Genomic DNA, 21066 nt, shown 5'->3' on the forward strand with positions numbered 1-21066 from the left:
CCCTTGATCCTTCCTATCACTATCATAAGTTTTTATAGTTTAAGGTCTTTTGTTATTGTTGTTGGGTTTTCTGCTTTTTTTTTTTTTTTTTTTTTTTTGTGACTTAGTGCGTTGTGACCAGAGGGTTGGGCTCTGGTCCTGCACTGTCCCAAGACTTTTGGAGCTCTGGGTCTTACTGCTGGCTTTCACTGGGCTTCCAGGCTTAACTGCTTCTTTGTTTTCTAGAGAGTAACCTTCAGTTGTGGCTTGTACTTGGGGGATGGGACCTCCTTTTTGCCCTCCCTTAGATGTGGGGTTTAGCTGTTGACATACTCCAGGAGTGGGCCTGCTGCTGAGTTGCTATGAAAATGGGGTCTCTCTGCTGTTAGGATCAAGGGGCAGTGTCTTCCTGTTTCCCTGTTGTCCAGCTCGGGTTGGAGCTTCACTACTGGTCAGCAAATAGAGTCAAGGTCTCCCTGGCAGCTTGTGCTGAGGGTGCAGTTGGGTGGGGTTTCTGGGGTGGGACCTTGCTGTGCTGCACAGACTGATCACTTGTCTAGGCAGCTGCTGGTTTGCAGGAGGACAGACCTTTACTGGCGTATTGCCCCAGGCTTGAACCCTTGCTGCAGGCCCCCTGCTGTGAGTCTTGGACCTCCCCCCTCCAACTCCAGTGAGACAAATCTTTCCTGATAAGCAGCTTTCCTTTTCCTAGATCAAGTCTGAGATGGTTTTCTAGTTGTTTGGAGAGGAATTTAGTAGGGCTTCAGAGGGTACCTTCCTCACTCTGCCATCTTGACACTGCAAGTCTTAAGCACTTAATATGTGCCAGGTATGGCACGAAGTACTCAGATTACAAAAGATTATAAACTGGCTTTGGCCTCAAGGAGTTTATGTTCTATGGGAGACGTGTACACAATAAGTATATGGACAATAAATACTGAGGTAAGTTTTCTTGAGAAGGGCCACATTCTGTCTGGTGTACTCTTGGGCAAGAGAAAGGCAAAAGTGCCAAAGCTGATTGGCAGAAATCCCTTGTTGGATACAAAATCCAGCCTGTTACAACTGCTCCAGTATTCTCCCCTTCACACAGGATTATGCCTGAATGATAATTGAAGAGCTCTTATTTTTTTTCTCCTAGAAGTGTACTTATTCACCATCTTCCAGGAAGCCTAGCGGAAAATGCAGCTCAATAGTTATCAGCTGATCAAGGAAGAAAGCTCAAGTCTCATGAGGACCCTGCTCCCAGAGACCAATGTGCATGCTTTCATTATCACAAATGAAACTCTAACCCTGGAAAACCATCTTTCGGAGGTGGGTCACTAGTTATAAAAGGCAATGGGCTAGATAATTGTCCAATCAAAAAAATATATATATTTCCTGGGCAAAGCAAAATGTCATGAAATAAAAACAAACAACACCAAACTAGAAGCCAGGAGACCTGGATTCTAATTCTGACTATGACATTAAAAGTATACTATTTATCCTTTGAGCAAGTTACATAACACTTGAATGTCACAATTTTGTGACCTGTATAATGAAGAGATTTGGAGTGAATTATTTCTAAGGTCATTTCTATCTGAAAAAGTCTAGAAATTTAATCTATGTGAAGCACTGGAGGATCCGTAGTTACTGTAAGTACTGACCAAGTGAGGGGGTGGGGATGGCTTAGTGAAAATTCATCACTACTACAGGAAATACAACTCAAAGCACTATCCTTATTGACTGTCCGAAGGTCAATAGCGTCATCTTAATATATGAAAGTGAGCACGTTTTCAGTGGGAAGCTAGGGACACTTCAGTTGGTATAACTCTTTTGAAAATTGTGACATAAGTATCTATCATTTCACTATATATGAATTTTTTTTTTTAGATTTCCAATATATGCCATCCTGAATGTGGAAATTCAGTAGATATAGCTCCACTAAGCCTGGGGGCCTTTTGATTCCTTTAAAGTTTTCATCAGGTTTCATCAACTTTATTGGAAAATGGGATACAGCCCTTATTGAAAGATTGGTGGAAATTTGTCAAACACTATCAGTCCCAAATAAAATCTTTGCTGCAGCCACAATTATTGCAATAGTAACTTCCATTTTAAAAGAGTAAGGCGCATGTTCTCTCCTAGAAAAAAGAATATTCAGGCTAAGAAAAAGTAAAACTATTCTCTATCTAGCTAACATTGAGTTTTAAATCTGCTTCTATATTTCTCTATCATATATTATAGAAATATTTTATCTCTTGTTAGTTGTCTTTTTATTTACTGCATAATGTGTGTGTATATGTTTGTGTGTGTGTGTGCCTTTGAAGGAATGTCAGCCTGGGCACAGAGGGGTTGTATTTTCTACAATGACTAAGGACTGTAAGACCTCAAAAAACGTTAGTAGATGGTTTGATTTTCGGAAAGAGCTCAGTGGGAAGCAGTATGGGGGAAACAAAGAAGAGTAGGACATTCTTTCACCATGAGGACCTTAAAAATCTTGGTGAGATAAGACAAATAAATACAAAAAGTTAAATAACAACAAATTCAATATATGCCTAAACTGGCTGTATAGACAAAAAGTTGTTTGGTTTTTTTTTAATTTCAGTAGAGGGAGAAATCTCCAAATGAGGTAAGTTTCATTAACTTGAAATTTATATTAGTTAGCCATTAAAGGTCGAAAAGACTTTAAATAACTGGAGAATGGTGGGGGATGAAACTAGAAGGAACAATGTGATGAAAGTGGCAGAGGTTTAAATGAGTTGAAGTAGAAAATAATGTGTAGACAAATGGGACAAGTTCACACTAGGAAGATATTGAAATGCTAAATAAGAGAGACAGAACTGGCCTTAAAGATCCTTCAGTGCTACCCTCTTATTTTACAGATGATAAAACTCAGACCCCCCAAATGTTAAATGACTTGACTTGCCCAAGGTCACAGAGTGAATTAGTGGCACAGTTGGGACAAATCTACTGAATCAGATGTAGGTTGGGACAATGATTCAAGGGACCTTGAACACTAGCTTAGTTTTTATCCAGTAGCTATGAAGTGGGGAGAGTTGTCCTGACCTATGTCTTGCTGCTGGACCCTGATGACTCTGGAGGAGAGAGAGGGGCTGATGACTTTGCATAGCCCTGCTTTATTTAAATCCAATTCACTTGCAAGTCAAGACATCACCCTCCTGAGGTCATTGATCCTCTTCTAGAATGATGGATGAACAATACCAAAGTAAAGTGTGGAAGCTAAGGGAAAAATAGAATAATACCACCGGTGTGTATGTGAGTGTGTGTGTGAGTGTGTGAGTGTGTGTGTGTGCATGTGTGCACACGTGTGTATGAGTGTGTGTGCGCGCATGTGTGTGCGTGTGTGTGCGTGTGAGTGTCTGTGTGTGTGTGAGTGCATGTGTGTGTGTGTGTGTGTGTGTGTGTGTGTGTTTTAAACAAGGCCTGTGATTTCTTCAGTGTAGGAAAGCAAGTTTGGAACCTCCTTCCAGTGATACAGATTAAAAACAAATCATCCATAATTTATGGTGTCATATAGTTGTCTGGTGGCACTGGGATATTAAGTGACTTCTCTAGGGTCACATAGTCATCATGCAGTCAAGGAAGGATCTGAACCAAGGTCTCTCTTTCCAATATACAACAATGGGTCAAGTCCTCATACGCTGCTGACAAACAAGTTGGAGTGGAGGGGAAAGAAATGGAGTCAGGGAAATAAGTTGAAAAGTGACTATAATGATCTGGGCAACTCTAATAAGAGTTTTTGTTAAGTTGGTGGAAGTGGGAATCAAATAGAATGCAGGAATGCAAGAAACATTATGAAGGAAGACTACAAGGCTGAGCTCTCATAAGGCAAACACTTAAAGAAAGAATTCTAGAGACCTGAAATCTAAATTTGAATAAGTAATATAAAGAGAAGAGGAAAGAAAAGTCAGTGAGACAGCAAAAGAGAAATCAACATAATCTATTTCCATGGAAGCCAAGGGAAGGAAAAGTTTGAAGCAGAAGTGGATTTGAAAATCAACAAATACTGAAGGATAATCAACCAGAAGGACAATGGGGGAAAGTTCATTGAATTAGGTGAGTAGGACATCATTGTTTTTTTTCTTCAAGAGTTAAGGAAGATATTATCTGCACCCAGAGAATGAACTGATAATTAGAAGTATGTACAGAATGATTTTATATGTGGGCGCACACAGACACACACACACAAATATATAATACATATTTGTCTTTAATAGTATCCATCTCTAAAGTTGAGGGGTGGCAAAGAAAGAAAAAAAAAGAAATCTACATGATAACTATCTCTTTAAAAGGAATTGCACTTGTATATCATAGATTTGCAGTTTCATGTGCAATTATCTTTTTTATTAGTCCATGTTATGGAAATGCTTGTTTTATTCTATAAATTAAGAATAAAATAAATTTAAATTCAAAAAAGTTATAGTATCAATAGTGTGATAAGGGCAATAACTAGGCTGTGAAGAGTTAAATAGTGAAACTATAATGAGAAAATGGAAGCCATAAGAAACTTAAAATAAAAGTAAGGAAAGAAACAGGGTGATGACTAGAAAGGATAACTGAGTCAAGTGGAGATTTTTTTTCAACATATGAGAGATGTTCATATATTTGAGGAGGGAAAGGAAGGAAATAATGAAGATGGAGAGACTGAAGATACTATCTTACCAGAGAGAGGAAAATCATTGGAGTGTTTGTGGAGGGATTCCCTTGATCAAATCTCAAAGGAGATCAGAGGAGAAATGCTGACAAGCAAAGTGGAAGGATTAGCCTTAAAGAAGAGATGGTATACAATTTTCTTTAAGACCAAAGAAGATGAATAGGAAGGCTATAGAGCTATAGAAACATTGAGTTAGAGAAGATGGAAAATGAGCAAACAAACTGGATGGCCTTTATGAGCTTCTGTAGAGTCTTTAAAGTTAACTTTCTATGATAATGCATTTAATATTTTACTTTTGCAGATTAAATTATTGAATGTATTTATTATCCAGGGCTTTAAAAATCCATATTTGCAAAAGCTCATAATTATGACCCCCAAATCGAAACTACATTTTGTAACTTTACCTTTTGATAATTAAAAGGAGTATTCCACATAAAGGGTACTTACTATACCTGAGTTCTGCTTACATTCTACAGTCTGTCACAAAATTGTACAGTTTCTTTAAACATTGCTGTTACTATTAATTTTTTTATTTATGACATCACATTTTGTCCCCCCCAAATTTAACTGTCCTTTGTAAAGCTGACCACAGAAGTTTTAAAAATTGATTTTTTTTCTCAGTAGCATACAGGAATGATTTATTATCATCTATTGGGACACTGGCCACCAGCAAGAAATGGTTTTAATAACAGTCAAGAGCCATTTCTCCTGACTGGGTATTTAAATACATTGATAAAGAAATATACACTATTTGCATGACAGAGATATCCACAGATAATTCAGACAAAAAAACAGGCTAGACTTTTACTAATGTCTAAATTAGAATTGCTGCAATGGACCTAGGAAGGTATTGTAACATTACTTTTGAGGGAAAGTAGCATCTTGAGAAAGATGCCATTGAAGTACTCCAGTTTTGACAAAGGCTGAGTTATCTAACAAGTCCCATAAGAGAGACATTCTTTTCTTTCTGGGTGGCACCTCACCTGCACAGACTCCTGAAACGAAGGCTGAAGTCAAAAAGGAAAAAGTGATTTGACCATTTGACTAAGAGCACATCTACAACACTGTTATGTTGTTTGGTTTGGTTCTCTATACCCCTTAGCATACGCTCACTCTACAAGACACAAATTGAAATGGGAACATTGGAAGGTGTGTGAAAGGGACAGAGGAGCAAAGCAGCATTGTATTTCTAGAATGGCTAGATGGAAACAGGTTTTATTGACCTGTCAGATGTCCAAGATTTGAAAAAAGTCTGTAGACCCTGTAGACATTTCTTTGAACACATCTGGAGTGGATTTGGGGGAATCATTCAACTCAACAATACCTTCTGAAAAGTCCAAAAATGGTATACCAGGAGTGTTTGCATCTCCCTATCCCTGTTATCTCTTGGTCCCCAAGGTATCCTTTCGATGTCTTTGGAAGATGAATATCTCTGGAGGTCTCTCATGTCATTATGCCAACAGCTTCCCCAGCTGTCTGATCTAGTGAAAAGTGACTTGGATGTTTGGTGGACTGACATAGAATGTTTTGCCTCAATGGAAATAATACTAAAATAGAAACCATTGATGCTGTCTTCCTTCTCTTGGCGACTTACATACAAGTATATTTAAATATACCTAAATGTGAATATGCAAGTATATATAATGTTTGTGAATATAATATTTAATGTTAGTGAATCAAGGTGTGTAGACAAATAAATGTGCAACAAATTAGAAAATAAGTACATGAGTAAAAAGTATTTGAAGTGCTGTAAGATAGCACGATGTAGACATCTCTTTTACTGGAAAAATCATGGAAGGTTTCACAGGGGATAGTATTTGAGCTGAACTTTGAAGGATAGGTAAGATATTAAGAAGAAAAGTTAAGGAAGAAAGCATTCTAGAACTCAGAAATAGAATAAACCTCGGTACAGATCTGGGAAAGTGTGGAGTGTGTTCAATAATAATAGCAGGCAATAACCTCATTTGATTGGAAAATGAAGTAATTGAAGATGAGTTGTCATAAAGGCTATAGTGCAAAGGTGGTGTGAAACCAAATTGCAAGAGACTGAGAAATATCAGAATAAGGATTTGTTTGTTTGCTTGTTTTTCATAGTCAGTGGAGAGCCATGAGATATTTTCCAGCAGTGAGGTGGTGTGATTGTATCTAGGCACCAGGATGAACCATCCATCTATCAGCACTGTAGAGGATGGAATTGAAAATGACAATATTGGAGTCAGGGACACTTATTAAGATAACTAATAGAGAAGATAATGAGAATATTGATAAGTGTAGCACTTATTCACAAGGTGATTATGAGGAAATAATTTCAAAAACTTACATAAATGTATGATTATTATTATTTTGATTTTATATGGTGGTAGCAGCAGAACATTACAGAAACTGAAGAAATAGTTCATGGAACTTTTTATCACTCATCTGATTGAACCACTTAGCCTGTACTTCTGAGAAATGACTCTTAAAAACAAGTCTGATTTTTTTTAACAAAAATGCCAGAATTTAGACATCTAAATGAGTGTTGTTCCCTTCGATGGAGTACCTTGAGAGACCATCTATTTATGCTAGTACTACAAACATTGATTCAGTTTCAGTCAACAAGTGTTTAAGTGCTTAGTATGTATCAGGCACCTTGGTAAGTTCTTTGGGAGCTATCCTCATCATGTGTTTGATAGTTACCACAGAAAACCAATTTAATGCTCTATGGTTGTACTTTCTTGTATCAATGCAGAAAAGTAAAGAACTGAGGCACCTAACTATTGGCAATTGGTAAAAACTTTATTTTCTGAATTCCCCACTCCCTGCAAGGAAGATGTAGAAAAGAAAGAATTTGGATGTGACTCATAATCTCACTTCTCTCCTTCTATATGAGGATGGTACAACCTTTGATACTACTACTCCTATAATGTGGAATTGAAATGTGCCTTAGACATCAAGTACAATTCCTTCATTTTACAGTTGACGAAACTGAAACTGTGAGAAATTAAAGTGACTTTGGATCCAACTTCAGACCATCTGATTCTAGACTGAATGTTCAGTCCTCTAGCCTCTACCATCTTTCTAAGGCAATGAGCCTAGCCCAACAAGACTGGCATCTGCTATATTACTGCTATACCAGTTGCAACCATATATGACCAGTGAATTCTATAGGAAACATCTGTTATATGTAAGTAGAGTCTAGAGATAAAGACTTTTTCTCCTAGGACATATTTCCAAGCAACTCTATAGCTTGTGTTTAATGAAAGTCAAATTTAAAAAAATGTATCTGTACTGTTCAATCTTTAATAATAATGAGTAAGAATAAAAATGTGCATTTATATAGCACCTTAAGGTTTGCAGAGTGCTTTACAGATATCCTCACACAACTCTGGGAGATTAGTGCTATTGTCTTCATTTTATAACACAGAGGCTAAGTGACTTGCTCAAGATCATACAGTTAGTAAGTGTCCAAGACTGAATTTTAAAATCAAGTCTTTCTGACTCCTAGCTTCCTCATCTCTGATATTATATCAGATTTACTCTCAGGCTCATAGAAAGATAACATCTACAAACTGTTGTGGTCAATTTACGAACATCCATCATGCATTAGATACCATATGGAACATATAGAATTCTGCCTTCTTCTAGCTTCCATTTTAATGATAAGAAATGTGTTAATCAGCAGAAAATATATATATATATATATATATATATGCCACAAACAAAGCAGATGAGAAGTAAGTATTTGAAAGGTAGTCTTAGAATATTTCAATCACAAACACATTGAGATATCATAAGAAAAGAACTTACACAGAATGTCTAATATTTATTGGGTACTGCTAAGTTGTTTTTTCTGTAATATTTCAATATTTCATAGAGGAAGAAGGTTACTTGCGTGGTGTCTTTCTGGTGTTGTCTCTCATGGTGTCACTCCCTTGCATGTAGTTTATCCACCTACTCATTCTCTGGGATAGTTGGCTCTCCCAAACTTGCCCATACAGTAACCAGTCTGGGACTTTAAAGATGATTGCCCCTTGCTTTGTAACTGCTGTGTGAAAAGAAAGCACTATCTACAATTTGACAAGGTTAAATTTATTTAACATGACATTTCTGTGAGGGAAAAGTAAGGATTTTTGCAAAAGTTCAGAGGAACTTGTACACAACACGGACACATCCTAAGTAACTGAATCAAGGTAAGGGGTCACCACAACCAAATAAAAAAAAATGAAATCCTCGGAAGGTGGAAACATTCAGGCCACTTTAGGGGCTCCTTCCTAGGAGACTGGTGGAAAAAGGAAGTGTTATTAAAAACCATGTATTGTAGATGCTTCTGGAGAATCAATAATGTTGAACCCTAGAGTCTATACTTAAACTGATTGATCATGTGTATATTATCAGATCTCTTATTGAGGCTGTCCTATGAAGACTATTTATTTTCATTTTTATCCATACCCCATATGGTTCTTTTAATAGTTATAGCTTAAATAGATATTAAAGATCATGTAGCCCATGAGTCCTTCATCAGGGGTCCGTGGATCCCCAAGGAATCTGTGAAAAGATTTCAGCGAATTCATAAGCTTGGATGGGAAAAGTGCATTTTTTATTCTATATAATCAGTTTCCTTTGTAATCTGTGCATTTTATTTTATTCATAGAAGGTATCATTCTCAAAATGGTTCTAATAGCTTTCCTAGATGGCTAAAAAGATCTATGACTGTAGACAAAAGTCCTTGTTCAAATCTTTCCCCAGACTCTTACTACCTGGGTGATCTTGAATAAGTTATTTAATCTCTTTGAGTCTCAGTTTCCTCACCTACAGAATGGGAATAATAATAACACCTACCTCACAGGGTTGTGAGATACTCCGTGTGAAGTACTTTGAAAATGTTAAAATTCTCTATGGATGTCAGCAAATTATTAATATTTTATAGATAAAGAAACTGAGACAAGACATTTAATAACTTGCCTAAGGTAAAACAACTAGCTATTGACAGCTCTAGCACTGGAACCTAGATGAGCTCATTGCAAAAATAGCAGAAGATCCTAAATAATTTCCCAACATATGGAATCTGCCATAAATTTAGGCATTTATATGTACCTAATTTAGAAAACATAAAATAAAAATTAAATCAGATCATCAATCTCCATGCTTCATATCCTCCTCAGAAGCACTTTGCAAAAATTTTGGTAGAAATTAGACTCTGGAAAACTTGTTGGGTTATTGGGATCCATTGTCAAGGTGAGCTGGTCAGCCTATTATATATACTCTATAGGAGGCAGAAATGTTTTCTTTTTATTTTGGCATTTCTGTATATTTCAGGTTTCACCAAAGTGCTGTAATTCCAAATGGCCCTGTGTGGTATACGTAAAGTTATTTAAACATCACCCCAATGTGTAAGTGCCAAACATATCAAATCAGGCCTTATGATTTCATATAATTCCTCCTGGAATTAAATGTAGAGAGGCATTTATATTGCTCTAGGATCCATTTTAGTGTTTCTTTGATCTATACAGTTGGAATGTACTAATCCTCACTTTATAGATGAGACAACTGAGGATCCCATACTTGCTTAAATTTGGGACAACATTTCTCACACTAAAACTGAAGCTCAGTATAGGGTCAATCTAAAGATTGTAGGCAGATGTCATATGAGTTTAGGTTTTATTTTTAATATAATTCTTGGAAGCCTTCCCTAGTCCACTCATTTCTAACTAACCTCCCTTTTTCCAGTTTTTCATCCTTCTCTGTTTAGCTTCTCCTAACTACTCATCAGTTCTAAATTTGATTACTATTATTCTTTCTGGTCTTTCCCCCTTTCTGTAAGTAAAAACTTTTTGAAAGAAAGCACTATGCTGTTTCCTATATTATTAACTGGGGCATCCATTACAGGGTACTAAGCCCAGTACTAAACTTAATATGTATTTCTTTAATTAAGATGAACCGCGAGTTTTGATTTACTATGTATTATTTACACTTTGGTAGAGAATGTGATTCTGTCTCTAGGACGCCAAACATTTATATATTTTGCAAAGATCTGGGCATAAAGGGTCAAATTCTCCATTTTATTTTAAAAGAGAGGTATTAGTATATTACTGGATAGACTATTGGCTTCAAAGCCAAGAAGACTTGGGTTCCACTCTCACCTCTGACACATACTAACCGTGTATCTCTGAGAAAGCCCTAACCATTCAATGCTCTAGGCATTTCTCTAAGACGAGTTGCAGAGAAGACAAGCTGGCTGACCAAGACAGGGTTTCCTTATCAAGGAGTTATCTATATTAATGAAATCAAAGGTCCAGACCCAGTCATTTGCCATTTCACATCTTGTAGATTATAATCTGATGTTCTTGAAGAGTAATACACTTGAATTTTGAATGAGTGACAGGTCTAAGAATGTTTGAGCCTACATTATAAATAAAACAAAATGTCTGAAATATTTTTAAATCCACTGACATCCACAAGCTGGCATAGTGGATCTTGCCCAGGTACCAAGAAAAATTTTAGTATGAGGTTTAAGAACAATAAAGTTAATTAAAAACTACCTGTGTGGTAGTGATTTCTAAGTAAGTCAAATAAAAGTGAGCCAATAAAATGGACTTTTAATAAAATTTAATAATAGTTTTAATGGTTGTATATTCACATGGCAGATAGCATCTTACCCTGGCACTAGTTGGTGAGATCATTCAGATTTGATAGTGAGTTCTAGACCCTCCAAATCCAAACCTTAAGGTGCAAACTCAAGGAGTGAAAAGAACACTCCAGAAAGAGTAAATGTTACATACTCTTAAAGCTCTGTCTCTGTCTCTCTCTCTGTCTGTCTCTATCTCTGTCTTTCTCTCTCTTTCGATATACCATAAAGCTCATATGTTGAAAAGTGCCTTGTTTGCCAATGGATTATCTACCTACAAATTGTTATACTAAGCTTTGCCCAAGAACAGAGAGAAATCTCAGTTCAAGTTTTAAAGGACAATAAAGTTCATTAAAACCTGTGTGGTGGTGTTCTCTAAGTGAATTTTTAAAACAGGTGAGTTAATAAAGCAGAATTTTTTTAACTCAAAGAAGTAGTTTTTGTATGGGGGGAGTAGGTCAGGGAATGAGTTCTTGGGTTATAGCCCAGATGTGTGACTGTTAAGCCAGCCATGAGTTTTGGCCATATGTTTGGTGTAACTGCAAAAGCATATTCATATATATGAGACTCAAGTAAAGAGAGAAAAACATTTGTACCATTTACCATAGAGTGAAATATATTGTAATACATTTTGCCTGCCTGTCATGTTTCTAAAGTTTGTAAAGGAGCCCACCTCGTAGAGTTATATGTGTGTATAGCATAAGGGGCCCTGGGAGGCTCATGTAAAGTCAGTTATATGTTTCAGTAAAGGATACATATGGAATAAGTCACAAGGGAACCCTTGGGTCAGGCTAGCCTTCTTTTCACCCTCTCAACCACTAGTATTTCCAGAAGCCCCAAAGAAACCAGCTTATCCCTTATCAGAAGGAGAGTCTAAAGGAAGGGGGCTAAAGTAGTTTGCCCACTGCTTTGTGTCAGCAGATGGCCACTACACTGGCTAGAGAGACATGACACTTGGAGAAGTCAAGCAAACATGGTGGGAAGAAGAAGGTACAAAGGCAGCCATGTCCACCCTCCCCAGCAAAGTCTGGCTCTGGAATATATCCCAAGGTTTGTGGACTAGAACTGAAATGAAGGTGCTTAGTGGGTGCTTGGTGGGATTTCCACTCCAAAGGGGAAACAGATTGCATGCTAGTATGCTATTTTGTCTGAGTCCCTTCAAATCCACACTCCAGAAAGAAGCCCAAGGAGTGAAAAGCCCTCTGAACAAGAACCATGGAAAAGGGTCACAGATTTCTTTGAGCCCTGAAGCTGTGGAGGTCTGGGCGCTCTGCCACTTAGGCTTCTGAGCTGCCTTTGAACGCAAGGCTGATGCCTCCCCAGGTCACTGCACCACCCATAGCTATCATTATTGACTTCAGAATTACCCTCAGCCAAGAGCCTGGTGTAAAAATTCATGTCTCCTTTTTAACTTGTCATCACTAGTTGCCCCCTGCAGGGAGAGGGGCACCCTCTGTTTTTCTCGTACTAAACCTGCACAATATCCACTCTTGCCTCCTCTGATTGAATCAGAAATCACTCTAAATCCATCACCCAATCTCAAAGCAAAATGTAGTTCAGACAGTAGTGCAGGGCTCTGCCTTGGTCTTGGATTTTACCACTGAAAGGATCACAGGCAGATCCTAGGTCCTGCATCTCCATCCTGGAAAACTACAATTTCCTGCCTTTTTCTTGGGGAAATGGTTCATAGCCCTCTTTACCAAGAGTGCTTCCAATGGAGCTAAGTAATGCTCATGTCCACTCCCAGCAGGCTTCGTGCTAAGTAGGAAGGAAAGAAGAATAGGAAAAGAAAAGAACCAGAAATGGGGTGATAAAACAATATGAGAAAAATGCAAAGTACGTAGGAATAGAGGGCAGATAGGAAGTCACAGAATGGGGAGTGACAGGTAGGAAGCTTAATGCAGAATTTGAACTCAGTTCTGAGTGGAGATAACTAGAGTAACTGACGAGTGGCTGAGCGCTGCCCCAACCCCAAAGGAATGCTACCAACCCATGTATTTTGCTTTATCTGATATATTCTTGATCGGTGCATTTGAAGTAAGTTTCTGTTCCCTGTGTCACCTAATACAAGGAAGCTAGCCAATACATATCATACAATGCGACAAATACATACAATACATAGATTAAATTAATTTTCTGGAAGGCACTGAATGTGCAGCTACTTGGTGTGGCAGTAAATAGATAGTCTGGGCCTAGAATCAGGAAGACCTGAGTTCAAATTCTACCTCAGAGGTTTATTACCTGCATAGCCTTTGAAGAGTTAATTAACTTTTATTTGCCTGAGCTTCCTCAGCTGTAGAATGGGATAAGAACAGCGCCTCACAAAGCTGTTGTGGGCATCAAGTGAGGTAATATTTGTAAAAGTGATATTTTTTTTTTTATCTTATCCCACCTCCCACCCTTTTCCCCAGATCAAACAAAGAAAGGCAGTGACACAGACATTCAGACAGTGTGACAGGGGATGGATCCTGGTTTCTGTATCATTCAATAATCTCTCTCCTTAGTGGAAAGTGAATAGGACTGTGTCCCTTTTCCTGAAAATCCTGAAACATCCTGACATCCATAGGTTCACACACTAGTTTTAATATTAACATAGGAAAAACACAATAAGAAAGTTTAAACTAAAAAAAATCACAGTTCATTCTAAAGTCAATTTGGTGGAGGAGTGGGGGTGTGATGTTGATAATCTATTCTTCTGAGACATCCATGCCACTCCTTCCTTGCTGTAGGGCTGGTGAGCCAGAAACAGAAGTACCTGTCCTGAAGTCTTCTTCCTCTCCAGTTCCCAAGCAATGTCTTTCTCACTACTGGCTTCTGTCTATGAATATGTTCTTCTGTTCTTAAAAAAGAAAAAAAAATCAGCAGTCCTCTGACACATCCTGGCTGTATGACCTAGGGCTGCTCAACCCCCTAGTCCTCAGGTGCTTCTCTGAGACTTTCTGCTTATGGGATCTCATTGGCAGAGAGAGGAGTTTCCCACATAAATGAAATCACAGGTCTGGTGACTAACTACAACAACCTTCTCTCTGACCTTGTTATCCCCTCAAGCCTTCATCAGCTCTCTCTCTCTCTCCTTCATTACTCAACTGCTAGAAAAATGCCTTACTACCTCCACCTCCTCACCATTCACTCATTCTTCAACCATTTACAGGCTAGTTTTGAATGCCATCAAAATACAGTCACCGCAAACTGCAACCATCTAAATTCCATCCCACACTTACAACCCTGAAATGACATTTCTTCATCCTCTTCCTCCATGACTTGTGTAGCATCTGACTATGGACAACCCCCATCTTCTGGATGTCATAGCTTCTATGACATTGCTTGTGTGGGCTCTCCTCTTCCTACTCCCTTCCTTCTGAAATGATTTCACTTTCATCTGGCATACATATTGTTTGTACATAATTGCTTACATATTGTCTTCCTCATTAGACTATGAGCTCCTTAAGAGAAGAGGTTGCTTTTGCCTTTCTTTGTATCCCAGTGTTTGGCACAGTACCTGGCGCCTAGCAAGACCTTCATAGATGCAGATTGCCTTGCTTTGACTTGACTGGTTCTTCCTCCTCCCTAAGTATGGCTGTTTCCCCCAATCCTCTATTCTTGGACATCTTTTCTCCCTCTGGTACAATATCTCCCTTATCAGCCATCCACCTCAAATATCACCTCTATCCTTCCAACAGTTGTTCCCCATCAGAACTGTTCTAAGAGCGGGGGATGTAAACGCTAAAGTGAGACGCAGTCTCTGACCTCAAGGCGGACAGCATCAACTCTCAGATCTAGACCCGATCTCTCCCCTGAGCTTACGTCCCATTTACTTATGGTATTTTATATTCATATTGTACTTGAAACTTCGCAGAGTTTCCAGAATCAAAAATCATAATCCCTTTTTTGGTATTGAAAGCATTTTCAGTCACTTTATGCCTTCCTCATCCCCACATACTCTTTGATTGAGAGACACAGGCCCCCTTATTGTACTTTGTACAAGAAGTGCTATGTCTGCACTCTGGACATTTTCACTGACTGTGCCTCATACCTGGAATTCTCTCTCTCTCTCATTATCTCTACCTTCTAGACTCCCTGGCCCCTTTGAAATCTTTCCCTTCGCCCCTTAAAGCTAGTCTCTTCTCTCTCTTGATAGTCTCCAAAACGTTCCATACATATACATGCATATGTGTATATATAAAATCTTATACACAGTTGTTTGCATGGTGTTTCCCACATTAGTCTTGAGAACAGGAGCTGTTTTTTGCCTTTCTTTATATCTTCAAAACTTTGCTCAGTACCTGTATACAGTATGTAAGGGGTACTTAATAAATGCTTGCTTTTGATTGACTACATACGTTATTTTAGTTGAACCTTATGACAGCCTCATGAGATAGGTACAGTTATTATTTTCTCATTTTACAGGTGTGAAAAATGAGGCTCAGAGATGTTATGTGATATGTCTATGGTCATATAGCCCATGTTGGAGGCAGAATTTGAAACCTGATTTTTCTGACTCCACATCTAGAACTCTAGCTTCTCCATTTACAAATGCCTGCTGGGTAATTTCTCAAATTCAACATGTTGAAAAACAACCCTATCATCTTCTCCCTTAAACCTGTATCTAGCTCTGATAGCCCTCCTGATGTCACTGGCAGCACCACCTCCCAGTTACCCAGGCTCCATTCATTGGGGTACATTTTACTCTTTCCTCTCAACCCCCATATTTAATCAATTGACAAGTTCCATTTATTTTATCCAAATGGACACAGGAAGAAGATAATGAATCTCATTGGGATAGTATTCTCCTAGGTGAAGAAACTCCCTCTTCAAATATAGATCGGCACTATTACTTATAATCTTTGAAAATTGCCTAGAATGCTAAGAGGTTAAGTCACTTGGTGATGGTCACATTGTCAGAGGCAGGACTGGAACCCAGGTCCTACTGGTTTTAAGCCAACTCTGTCCACCAAGTTATACTACTTCTCTTTAAAAAGTCAGATGCTCACAACGCAACACTGCTGGTTTGGTTCCTCATTACCTGTTAGTTAAACTAGTATACTAGCTTCCTAATTTATCTCCATATACTGGTTGTTCTGTTTTCTAATCTATTCTTTTACATAACTGCCAAAATAATCTGTCTAATGCATAAGTCTTACTCTATCATGTTGGGAACAAGATCTTTCAGTGGTTCTCCATTGCCTATAGCACAAAATAGAAAATCTTTTGATTAGCATTTTAAGCCTTCTACAATCTTACCCTAAGCTACATATGCAGACATTTCCTACTATAACTCTTCATCTAGAGGAACTGAAGCAGGTAAAACAGAATGAAGATATGATTCCAGGCATTTCCTGTATCATATTTTTGTTTATAGGTCATATCCCTTACATTACATTTAGACAGTTGTTTTTAATTTTTGTAATCCCAGTGTCTACCACAGTTTTTTCATATAGTATCTGTTTAATTGAAGGCTCTTGAATTGAATTAAATTCTAATAAATTATTGTTATAACTGCCACACAGCCAGAATGCATTGATGAATAATTATTTATGGGAACAGTCTCTACTTCAGTTGAATGTAACCCTTAATGAAGCTGAGAATAGGGGAGGGGAACAAACAATGGTTGTCTTCCCTTTGGTGCCTATAAGGAGAGGAAAACTGAGCCCAATTAAATTCATTTCATAACTAATTTAATATGACCTAATATTGAACTGTTTCAACATCCAGAGAGAAATTTAGGGATATTTAGAATTAACTAGTATGCATGTGTATGGGCACATACAAACATACATGTACACCAATGTAACATATTTATATATTCTATTCATATATTGTATATGCACATATGCGGATGTATATTTACATACAATTGTGTTCATCCTTTGTTGCCAAAGAAGACCATGCCATCAGAGAAATGATGACATGACTTGCACTTGACTTTGTTTTGAGTGAGGGAGGGCTGTGCAGGTTATCAGCTTCACTTCTCCTCCAGAGCCATCTGAATCCAGTGATCTGATATTTCTCAGAATGACTGGAGATGACCCAGGATGCACTGGGAGACCTTGGTCCCTTTAGGTCAAGGTCTATGCAGATACTCACTTAGGGTGAGGCAACATCTATTCATTGAATAACCTGTTTGTATAGATTGTATAAATATATGTGTATATATGCTATATGTATATATGTAATATATATAAACTTGAATATATGTGTACTGTGTATGTATGTATTATGTAGGTGTGCATATATGCATATATTATAAGTATATGTACATGTATATCTGTGTATATATTTGCATATATCCATATACACATATATACATATGCATATGTGTGTATAAGCATACCAGTTAATTCTTTAGCTTTAGGAGCCTCCATTTGATCCATTCATTGATTCCTTTACTTATGGTGCCCATTGAGAGATCATGCTCTAAGGGGAAAAATCTTATCATTTCATCCCTTATGAGACCACAGGAAATGAGCCTTGGCATTTGTCTTCTGCTTCTGTTATTTTCCTTTTGAGGTCTGTGATCTGATGTTTCAAAGGTCAAAAGCAGTCCAGATTGGGTTTTGCATCCAACCAGCATCAATATATACAGGAATAAGGAGAAGCCTCCAGGAATAATCTTGTGATCTCAAGCCAGAGGAGGACCAATGAAATCATGAACTGATGTCTTGACTTGTGAGTGAATTAGATTTAAGTGAGGCAGAGTCACACAAAGTCATTAGCCTCACTGTGTCTTCTAGAGTCACTGAAGTCCAGTGGTAAGATAAAAATAAGTCAGCTGGTGATGGTGTAGGATGCAGTGTGTGACTTCGGCATCTTCAATGTCTGACCAGTCTCTAAGCTCTCCATAATGCCTACCTCATCTCCCTTCATAGCTGTGGGAATAATATGTTCTCATCTGCCTATTCTGCTGGAGAAAGTCTTCACATGTTTGGGGTAGACATCCCCCTAACTCACCAACAGGATTTAGATCTGTTGGTTTACCTTCAACCTGGGATGGGGTTCAACCCATCTACTGAGACTGAATTACTGGCATGTGGTCACTTCATGTGCTATGGCTTAGAGCTACAGATGAGAGTTGAGTGGCAGGTGGACACCAAAGGAGGATGTGCAGCCCTGAAAAGGGTTTGGCAAGCTCTCTAGCCAGAGGTGCTAGACCTGCCTGAATGCCCCATGTGGCATGGACCTAAACAGCTCATTGAACATGCCTTAACTTGCCAATCTAGCAATTAGCAGATAGGCATAGATTTTTTTCTTAAATTTTCCTTGTTGTTATGAACTTACTAATTATCAACAAACCCAAAGATTTCTATATCATTTCCCCACCAAAAAACAAACAAACCAAATACTAACACCCTTGTATGAGAAATAGCAAACACCATTTGTGTATAGTTGGAGTTTTTTCTAAAAAGCTTACTTATATAGTGTAGTGATAAAACAGTTCTACTTACTTTTCCTGAATTTGTTTTTTGTTCACCTTCTAAAATAAAGTTTTACCAGTATTTTTGAGTGCATCTACCACTACCCATTAACCAGCCACACTCTCTAAGCAGAAGTCCTTCACCTCTTTGTAACTATATATATATGATATATATATGACATATATATATACATGATATATATATATACATGATACATATATATACATGATATATATATATATATATATATATATATATATATATATATATATATATATATATACATATGGTCTAGCAAAATAAATCCATTGTCCGTATCTGAGAAGGGTCATCTCATTCTTTACTTCAATTCCATTACCTTTTTCTGTCAAGATGTGGGAGATTTGTTTCATCATCAGTCTTTGAAAGTCATTCTTGTTCATTGCTTTGATCAGGAAACTGATTCCTTCCACAATTGTTTCTCTTCATACTATTATTGTTGTCATTGTATAAATTGCTCTACAGGTCCTGCTCATTTCACTTTGAAACAGTACATCCATGTTTTTTCCAAATCTATGACATTCATCATTTTTATTGGCATAGCAGTATTACATTACATTTAAATGTCATAATTTATTCAGCTATTGCCTAATTGATGGGCATCTATTTTATTTTCAGTAGTTTCCTACTACCAAAAAATGTTGCTATTAATATTCTTATACATACAGGTCCTTCCTTCTATCCTTGATCTCCCAGGGATAAATTTTAGTGATAGTAATACTCAAAGAGTATGTACAGTTTAATAATTTTTGGAGTATGGATATAATAGCTTTTCCAGAATGGTTGAAAGAATTCAGACATTCACCAACAAAATAAACAGGATATCTGTGCTACCACAACCCATCCAATAATTGATATCTTCCTCTTTATTACCTTTGAAAATCTGGTGGGTGCAAATGGAACTTAAGAGTTGTTTTTATTTGAATAATGATTCAGAACATTTTTGGTTGGACTTGAATTTCCTCTTTTGAGAACTACCTATTCATATCATTTGATCATTTATGTACAAAAGAATGACTAATGTTCTCATGTTTGTATTAATTGTTCATATATTAGACCTTAGTCAGATACATTTGAATCCTAACCACATTTATGTTGAATGTCAAAAGATTTATTTTTTAATATACAATAATAATACTATAAAAACAACTTTAAAAATTGTAAAGATTGTCATCAGTGCAGTGACCATTCATGATTTCATCAGACTGATGATGATGCATACTGTTTGTGATGTATGGAATGTGACACACACACATGTACATCCATATGCATATCCATATCCTTTTCTATCTCTATCTCTTCATCCATTTCTCTCCCTATACTTCCAGATCACAACTCCACAGTGAGGGAGTTTATTTTGCTTAAATATGCATATTTGTTGCAAGGGTTTGCTTTTCTTTTCTTTTTTCTTTCTTTTTTCTAATGGGGTAAGTGGTAAAAGAGATACGAAATAGATTTTTGTTAATTTAAAAGAGATAGAGAAGTGCTCCAGATATGGCATGTTGTGTGCACTTTCAGGTGAGGGCACTGTTAGTTTTACATAATTGTTTTGCTTTATTAGGGGGAGCTCCCATGAAGGGGGAGGGTAATACAGAAATGTTTGTGATGCAAAAACAAAATATATCAGTAAAACTTTTAAAAAAATGAAATTGTCCACTTTATCTTTTATGATTACCTCTATTTCTTTCTTACAGGTTTTATGAATGCCCCTTTCCCTTATTAAGAATTCTTTACTTATCCATAGCCATAGAGCAATCTCCTTTTCTCTAACGTTTCTCTCATATGACCATTATTTTGACCATATACTCTATTGGAGTTTACTGTGGTATATGGGGTAAGATTTTGTTACAATCCTAATTTGTCCCAGATTGTTTTCCAGTTTTCTTAGCAAGTTTTGGCAGAAAGGGAGTCCTTATTCTATTAAACATTCTTGCATTTGTCTAACATGATGGTTTTACATTTAATTATCTCTTTTTCATTGTTTGTTTAATCCATTCTTTTGATCAACAGTTTTCAGTTTGTATGTTTTCAATCAGTACCTATTAATTTTGATGATAAGTGCCATGTGTTGTACACAGCTTGAGATCGATGCTACCAAACTCTTGGTATTTTTTTTTAATCTCTTTTTTTACATTTTTCTTAGTCTGCTGTTCTCCCAGATTAATTTTTTTTAGAATTTTGTCTAGTTATATGAAGTAACACCTTGGTATTTTTTATCGACAGGGCACCGAATCAATACCAATAATAATAATAATCAATAATAAGGTAGATACTATTATCATTTAATTACATTTATACATCTCAAATAAGAAAAAAATTATAATATACAATTATGTAGATCTCCTTTTATTTGGTAAAGCAACCATACAAAAGGAATAAAG

The sequence above is a fragment of the Notamacropus eugenii genome, chromosome 4 (assembly GCF_028372415.1).
Source record: "Notamacropus eugenii isolate mMacEug1 chromosome 4, mMacEug1.pri_v2, whole genome shotgun sequence".
In the NCBI taxonomy this organism is placed as follows: Eukaryota; Metazoa; Chordata; class Mammalia; order Diprotodontia; family Macropodidae; genus Notamacropus; species Notamacropus eugenii.